Source organism: Chrysochloris asiatica, unplaced genomic scaffold (genome assembly GCF_000296735.1).
Source record: "Chrysochloris asiatica unplaced genomic scaffold, ChrAsi1.0 scaffold00160, whole genome shotgun sequence".
In the NCBI taxonomy this organism is placed as follows: domain Eukaryota; kingdom Metazoa; phylum Chordata; class Mammalia; order Afrosoricida; family Chrysochloridae; genus Chrysochloris; species Chrysochloris asiatica.
In genome coordinates this window covers 1,749,460-1,758,520 of record NW_006408678.1, presented here as the reverse complement: position 1 = coordinate 1,758,520, position 9,061 = coordinate 1,749,460, and the positions used below count along the sequence as shown (strand labels likewise).

Below are 9,061 nucleotides of genomic sequence, written 5' to 3'. Positions count from 1 at the left end.
GTCTTCCTTATTCACTGTCCAGCTTTCACATGCATATGAGGTTATTGAAAATACCATGGCTTGGGTCAGGCGCACCTTAGTCCTCAAGCTCTTTCTTCCATTAAAACCCCAGTGCCTACATTAGCCCAGTGTTCCCCCAGAACGTGTCCTGTTTACTCCTGTTCAATCTAGATTCAATGTTCCCTTCTGGAAAGCCCCCTGCACTTAGAGCCTTTCAACCAGCAGTTTAGCCGAACATTGATCAAGCCCACCAACCACTCCACAGGAGTGACAGAAGGCTGTGGGCTCCTGCAAGACCTGAGTCTAGGAATTCCCATATGGGGTCCTGTAAGTCTAGGGAACCTTATACAGGGTCCTGTGAGTCTAGCAAATCCTACACAGGGTTCTATGAGTCTATAAAATCCTATGTAGGGCTCTGTGAGTTGGAATCAAGTCAATGGTGGTGATTTTGTTTTTGCGTTTTGATGTTTACAATATGCCAGACACTCTTCATTAATATGAGGAATGGGGGGAAAACTAGCTACTAACAGGAAAATGAATCATAGTGGTTTCCTCTAGGTCTAAGATTTCCTACAAAACACAGAAAACAGATTTTAAGAAGCCCAGTCAACACATACTGACCAAGTGAGCACTTGGTATTCATCAAATGTGGCTGTGCCCTACGCTGGTGACTTAGCCGCCAGCACCACAGACCAGGGCTCTGGCCTCATCTGGCAAAGACAAATGTTACATTAACTGGAGGGACAGGAAGCAGAGGTGGGGGAAGGCGGCCTACTAATAATACTTCTAAGGCTCAGGCTTGGGAATCGGATTACCTGGTTTGAATTCCCCCCTACTACTGGCCATGCGACCTTGAACAAGTTAACCTTCATCTATAGCATAAGGATGAAAGTAGGACGTAACTCACAGGGTCTCTGTACAGATGAGGGGATGAGCCATGTAAAATAAGGACTTTAGTACAGTGGGGGTACTCAAGGAATGTTACATATAGCTGTTAACAAGTAATGGCAGGTGCTAAGAAAAACAACCATGCTATGGGGAAGGCTGTCTTGGAAAATGGCATTTAAACTGAGACCGAAAGATGAGTAGAAGTTCGTCAGGCAAAGGTGGGAAAAGAAATGTTCCAGAGTGTGTGGTGCTGCTGTAACGGAAATAGCGCCAGTGGAGGGCTTTAACAGTTTGTTGTTTGGTGCTGTCAAGTTTGTTCTGACTCATAGCGACCCTGTATAGGGTTCCCAAAAAGCAGTTGGTGAGTTTGAACTGCTGACCTTGGGGTTCAAGCCGAACTTGTGATCCAGTACTTACCCTACAGAGCCACACCAGGCCGCCATGCTGGCTCTAGAGAAAGGTTCATTTCCGGGGTCCTTGGAGACCTCCATGTGGCTAGCCATCACTCTTCCCCATTCTCTGCTGGTTCATTTGTTGCTGTTAAGTGCTGTCAGGGTGGTTCCGACTTACAGTGACCCTGTATAGGGTTTCTGAGGAGGCAACCTTTTGGTTCAAACCGATCCTGTAGTCCAGTGCTTTATCCCACAGGGCCACCCCAGAACTCCACTTGCTTGTTTAATCTCTTTTAAATCTCAAAAGAGTGACTCAAGACACACCCTGTACTAATCCTGTCTCATTAACAAAGACAACCCATGCCCAAACGAGATGATAGCCTCAGGCATAGGTTAGGACCTATACCATATTCTGGGGAGACGTAATTCAATCCGTAACACAGAGGAAACAGACATCGAGCACTTGTTGTTAGTACTGCTGTTGTTAAATGCCGTCGAGTTGATTCCAACCCATAGCGACCCTATATAGGGTTTCCAAGGAGCAAGCAAGCTGGTGAGCTTGAACCACCGACCTTGCAGTTCAAACAACTTTGCAGTGTGAGCATGAGCCCGCAGTGCCACACGAGGGCACTGGAAGATTGGCTCAAACAAGATCGAGACTGAATCAAGCAGCTCCCTGTGGGGTCCTGGTGTGGCCCTGTAGAATAAGCACTCACCTGTTAACCACAAGGTCGGCAGTTCAAAGCCACCAGCTGTTCCTCAGAAACCCTACACAGAGTGGTTATGAGTGGGAACCCACTTCACATCACTTAACAACCACCACCACCACCTTAAGGACCAGACTATATCAAAGGGTTTTAAGTGGAAGAGTGCCAGTCAGATTTCTCTGTTAACAAGATCATTCTGCCTGCAGCCCAGTCCAGAGAATGAACTGCATGATTCCAGGCCAGATGACTGTCGGTCACTCCCAGAATCTGGTCCACAGTAACAGCACTAGCTCTCCAGAGAAGCTAGAAAGCTTTTTAGCAGAAATAATCAACAGGATCTGGAGACAAAGAACGGGAGACTCTCACAACTGCCAAGACTGGGAGATGGATGGGAAAGAACACTGGTGTCAAGCCAATGGCTGACATTCCCCAAACCAAACGTACAGCCGTCAAGTCCATTCTGACTCATGGCCCCATCGGATGGAGCAGAACTGCCCCACAGGGCTTCCTAGGCTGTAAATCTTGATGGAAGCAGACTGCTACATCTTTCTCCCTAGTGGGTAGCTGACATTGGAGACCTTAAATTTATAGTGGTACCAAACGTGCAGCGATGCCATTTACCGCCTGGTGTGAACATACAGAAGCTAATGCGTTGGATTCCAGCCAAGATTGGGTTCATCCAGGCGTGTGCAACAAAGGGGGATGAGCACGTAGGATGATGACAGAGAGTGGGTGAGATGATGAATCATGAGATCACATTCATTGTCAGGACCACTCTCATTATTTAGTTGTTCTCTGAAAGTGTTATATAAGATGAATGGTCACCGGGCTAAGTCACTGTGTTGTGTAAATCCTGTCAATGATGGTGGTGTACCATGAAGTCAGTTCCGATTCCTAGCAATCCTGCAAAGGGTTTCGAGGCCGTAAATCTTTACGGGAGCAGAAAGCCTCATCTTACTCATGTGGAATGGCTGGGAGTTTCGAACTGCTGACCTTGAGGTTAGCTGCCTGACTCCTAACCACTATGCTACCAGAGCTCCTTAAATATAGTAAATAGTGCCCTTTTTAATATTGCTGTCATTGTGGATAAGTGATATTGAAACTGACTTGATGGCAGACAGCAGCAGCAGATTAAATGGTGCGGTGCTGCAGGATACGCACTGAACTGCTGAATGCGAGGTTGGTGGTTCCAATGAACCAGCCACTCCTTGGAAACCTTATACAGGATCACTGAGTTGGAACTAACTTGATGACACTTAACAACAACTGAATTAAAAATAGGAATAAAATAGGTATTGTTTCTTGTCTTTGGAAAACTCTGGTCTAGCAAGGGAGATGGTGTTATTAAGTGTCACTGAGTCAGTTCCAACTCATAGCAACTGGGTATAGGGTGTCTGAGGAGCGGCTGGTGGGTTTGAACTGCTGACCTTGTGGTTCGCAGTCCAATGCCAATCCACAGTGCCACAATGCTTATTGAGCACTGTCTAAATACTGTGTAAATACTGTATTACCAGAGCCCAGTGAAGCTGGTAAGAAAACACAGGCATATTATGCCAACAGCTACCCCTGGATGAAACGGCTAGTCAGTGGGATGAAAATACAGTGTTGGATGCCAATCAGTTTACAGAACTGGTTCCTGGTAGCTTTACTTATAGTCCTTAAACCTCCACCTTTAAATTCTCAGTCTCAAGTGTATATTGAAAACACTTAAAAATCACTGCAAAGCTGGATAACGTTTGTGAAATGGTTAAGAGAAGGCACCCTGGTTTCAGCCTGCTCTTAGCAGGAGACAGGTAAGTAGCACTGCTCTTAGGACTGACCGCTTGCTTTGAAGCTAAATCCAACTACCCTCTTAATAACAGTATCTTTAAACAAGTTACTCACAACCCTCTGTGCCTCAGCCTCTCCATTTTTAAAATGGAGCTCTTTGGAGACTTAAAATGAACCCACTGCCATCAAGTTTATTCTGACTCGTAGTGACCCTATTTAAGTCACTGGATTAAATGTACTTGGCCACATGATATACCGTAAGAGCTCAATAACTGTAATTTAATATTGGTGCTGTCCCTTCATATAGTTCTCATCAATCTTTCTAGACACTAAAGAGTTTTCTTTCTCACTTGACCACGCTTTATCTAAGTTGTTGGACGTACAGAGACCCCACATCACAGAGCAGAACTGTCCCATAGAGTTTTCTAGGCTGGAATCTTTGTGGAAACAGATTGTCAGCTCTTTTCTCCTGTGAAGTTGCTGGCTGAGTTCCAACCACGGAACTTTTGGTTAGTAGGCAAGCACTTAACCTGAGGACCATGAGGGCTCCTTTTCTGGATCACATTCCTTTTTACGTCTTGGAGGACAAGAAATCACAGAAAGTCCTCTTCTCTCCCGTACATCAGTCCTCCTTACTCATTCTGTACTCTCCCTTAAACAGGCTTTGTCTCCTTCACTGCACCCATAAATGTGCACATAAAAAGCAAACGGCCATTCTCCACACACCCTTGCTATCATCAGTGTTACCCCACACAGTCCTTACACACCTCTTCCTTCCTATGGAAACCCCACTACATATGCCTTATGACTGCAACACAACAATGCTGATGTCTCTCTTACATTGTCAATGATATTGCCTTCATCCTACTGACTGCTCTTTATGAAGTGCTGGCCGCTACTGACCTTACACTTCTGTTTGAAATTCTCTTCTCTCTGGATTTTCAAAGCAGTACTCTTGCCTGGTTTACTCTTTACTACTCATCCCCTAATTGCTGGTTTCATACAAGGTTATGATAGCCTCTTTCTTCTCTTCATGAACTCATTAAATATTAATTCTATGCTCATAAATCCAAATCTACAACTAATAAATACCCTCTGTCATTTAAGCAAGTTATGTCTATAGAACATGCCTGGTCTAACATTCTCACCTGTGCACATTCTGATAATTAATGGCTGTTTGAAGCTGTTTCTTCGCATTTTGAGTCCTGCTCTACTTTGAGGAGGCAGCTTTTTCCCTAGACAGAGTTTAAGTGTCTTCCACCCTGAGGGGCTCATCTTCCAGCACTGTATCAGACAATGTTTCGCTGCTATTCATAAAGTTTTCAAGGTCTAATCTCTCAGCAGTAGGCAACCTATTCCTTCTTCCTAGTCTGTCTTGGTCTTTAAGCTCCACTGAAACCTGTCCACTCCGGATGACTTTACTGGTTATTTGAAATACTGGTTGCAGTTTCCAGCATCACAGCAACACGTGCAACCTTTCATATTGACAGATACGGGAAAATGAAACTTACCTTTTCCATTTCCTGCAAAAGGCCCCCGACTCTTACAGGGGGTGGGAAAGTTAAGTTTCATTTTCCCGTATCTCCTACTGCAATGTTGTTAAGAGTAATACCATCCTTCACTATTCCATGCTAAAAATATCAGTCATCTTAGGCTCGTCCACTGACTTCAAACTCTCCCTAATCCCTTGGCTCATTCAGACTGTCTCCTGGACACGCTCTTCCATTTCTAATTCCAACACATTACTCCCCAGCCTACCTTACATGTATCAGGGGACTTTCAAAAAGTTCATGGAAAAATTAAAAGACAATGTAATTTTTCCCATGACCTTTTTGTAGCAGCCCTTGCATGTTGTTTTCAGATTAATCTTGTTAAAATACCAGGAGCCCTGATGGCAATGTGACCGGGTGCTTGTCTATGAACCCAAAGGTCATCAGCAGTTCAAAATTACCAGCTGCTCTTGTGGGAAAAAGATGTGGCAGTCGGCTCCCATCAACTAAGCTTTGGAAACCCTATGAAACAGTTCTACTCTATCCCACAGGGGCACCGTGACTTGGAATCTAACAGCTCTTGAAAGGAGTTCTTGTTGGCATCATGGTTAAGCGCCAGGCTACTAGTCTGCTAACAGAAAAGTTCCCACCCACCTGCGGTGTAGCAGGAGAGAAAACCTGGGAATCTGTTGCTGTAAAGATTACAGCCTAGAAACCCCTACGGGATCAATACAGGGTCACCAGGAGTCAATTCAACAAGAGCAGACTAACTCTCGAGCCAACTATGGTTCCTAAGGTCTTCTGATCAAATCCAAACCTAGTTACCAAGGCGTTACATAAGCAATGCCCCCAGGTAACCTAACGAGGCTGATTTCCTGCTCACCTAGCTCTTACCCCTTCAGGGCTGATAAAATCTGAGTGCTAGAGCACACCTTACTTATGAGTCCCAGGCAGAGTCCTTTCATTTTATGAGTGAGGTCACAGCTAGTAGTGGCAGGTCCTGAACTCCACATGGTCTGACTGCTCTTTCCCCTGTGACGTTTCCACTCCAACCAGGCACATGACTCTCATCCCTGCTGCCATGCCTTTGCTCTTAGTGATGGCACCTTGCCACCTCCCACCAGCATGCCAGCCACCTTTCCAAAGCCCATCTGTTCTGCATGGCTGGGTTTGAAGTCTGCACACCTGCTCCACGACAACAGGCCTATCCCACCTCTACTTTGTACCTGTTCTGCACTTTGAGCAGCATTTTCAGTTCAGCATGTCACTGTCCTCTAAGTGTCCCACTCGACTAACGTCTTACCAGCTAAACAGCCTCTTAAAAAGGTGGCACAGGCTGTTTACACAGTTTCCCACAGGAAACACTTACTACACGTGAGTAACTGAAAATAAGGAAGCAATAGAGTGAGCAGAGGTCTGTCTGTGGCTAAAGGCTCCATCAGTAATCTCTAATATAAATCAGTGAAGCATTCTGTTTCTAACCAATTACTAGACAAAGCTAATGAACCACCAAAATGACGAAAGATACTTACTGTCACGAAACACTGTCAGAACCGTGTTTTCAGTAGTGCTTAAGGACACCTCTCTAAAATGATGTCTAATCTTTGCCAACTTCAACCTAAAAGAAAAACAGCTATGACTAGTAAAAACGTATAAAGGCACCTAAAATTTTGCCTATTAGTCATACATACTTAACTGGGGTACATAGTACAAAATGGTGCCTAAGGCAGGCAGATACCCAGCAGATGTTGCTAAACTGAAAGATTTTGGAGAACTTACAAACAGTTCATTCCTTCGACAGGAGTGGGGGGGATATTTCCAACATAATCTTATAATCTTGACCTTTAGTCATGTTCATTATAAACGTATATTCACCACAACATACCAAGCAAGTGCCAAATTATATAGAATACAAGAGACCAAAAATTACATATCTAAATTACTTAAAACATTAACACTCCTAACATCCCGTTTAGCAACTTGATTTTCTTGGTGATAGCTTTCACAATGTTTCAGAGTGATTTAAGAACTCAAAAGAGGAATTATTTTCTCTCTGAATATAATGCTTCGGAAAGAATATGTCAGAGCATACTGGAAAGAACACACACATACATACACTGCCCAGAGAACGAACCAATTAACACAATCAATTAAGATCCTTGTAATTTTAAGACATCATCATTTTGGCCAAAAATTGCATCTGTCTCACTGTAAGGCGTAAACAGCTGAATAAATTAGTAGCCTTTCCAAGGCTACAATCTTCATTTCTCATTTGCTGTTTATCCCTTTCTCAACGGAAACAATTAAACGGGGAGAGGGATGAGCAGAACAAAAACACATCCTTTCAGGGTTCATTTTAGAAGGACAAGAAATATTTATATGCAGTCAAGCATGAAATCCAGTAAATAGCACACAAAAACAATAGTCACTGAAGTGAAACTGCAAAGTGCCATTTAAAAGGTCCAGGAAGCAATGACTGTCTGATATTGTCTACTCTGGTAGACTCTTAAAAGCGGTTTCTAATTTCTTTTCAAATATTGTCCCGCTTTATAATCTCAAAACTGCCCAGAGAAATCCCTTCCTTGTAGCTAGAAGTGTTCTTTCCTTGTTAAGCAAGTGTCTTTGCAAAAAGAAAAGCTTTAGAAGCTTTAGTCTAAAACAGTATTTTGCTTGGAACTAGGGGGAAAGAGGTGGGCTATGGGAACCGCACGTCAACCACACTCACCCAAATAGTTGATTCAGTATGTACTCAGAGATTCCATTTGTTAAAGGAAGACACATTTTTTTTAAAAAAAAGGCAGGTTACGATATATGTGAAAACTCAAGGGAGTGCATACATCTGTTCAGTGTTCGAAGAAATGCAAATTCGTATCCAAGAAAAGCAATCGTCCCTTCTTCCACCACTACCCCCCTCCCCCAGCACTGGCATCAACAGCCCGAGTTTTGCATTAGGAGAATCCTTAAATACAGCTACAAGGGGGGTGAGGGGAAGGAAATATTGCCTTGTAAGGAATTCTGGTAAACTTTCATCACTTTACAAACAAATCTATTTATTAATGCAATTTATATTGATCCGCTTCGCTCATCACTTTATGTGTGGCTCATTCGTTTACGTACTAGGAAGGCTGATACTACTCCAGGGATTGGCGGCCCAAACCAAGGAACCGTGGAGTCCATGCGGGTTAGTGGGATGTCATTTTTCCTTTAAAAAGGTCGCCTGCTACCTAACCTTGTTTAGATTATCTCATTATGGTACTTTGGGCAACACTACGGTTTGTGGGTGCTCTGCAATTCTTTGTTCTCGGGGACGACTACTCCTTAGGGCCCGGCACATCCTCCTTGCCTCCCACCACCTATGATTAAAACCTTAGTCCAATCCGCACGGCTTCCTTTCCACCTTCGGGGCAAGTCCAGGGACCGCAAGCCGCCAGATGGCTGCATTCTCTACGTGCAAAGCAAATCCACTCCTTCCTCCCGGGGACCTCGCTTCCTCCTCCCCATGCAGGAGGCCAGGCGGCCCCGGCCCCACGACTCGGTTTGGCTGAGCGGTCAGAGCGGAGAGCGCGGGCCGGACGACCCAGGCGCCCATCACCGACTCACCGACCGCTGAGCGGTCAGGGCTCCGCCCGCCCGGGAAGCCACGGGCAGACAAAGCGGCCGGGCCCGCCAGGCCCCGGAGGGCGGTGGGCGGGCAGGGGGCGCTCGCCGGGGACCCCTGCGAGGCGGCCGAGGACCAGGGGGCACCTCCGGCTGGGCCAGACTCCCCAGGCTGGTTCTCGCACAAAATGGAGCCGGCCCGGGGCGCCGTCGAGAG

General features: G+C 45.3%; 1 protein-coding gene across 1 annotated transcript in view; it reads right to left on the bottom strand.

Annotated features, from left to right (window-relative positions):
- NFYB (nuclear transcription factor Y, beta) overlaps window positions 1–6,871 on the bottom strand; it is a 22,364-nt gene extending 15,493 nt beyond the window's left edge. The window contains exon 1 of the mRNA XM_006871082.1: window positions 6,780–6,871. The gene's annotated coding sequence lies outside the window, so the exon portion shown is untranslated. The remainder of the gene's footprint in view (window positions 1–6,779) is intronic.
- Window positions 6,872–9,061: the final 2,190 nt, after the last annotated feature.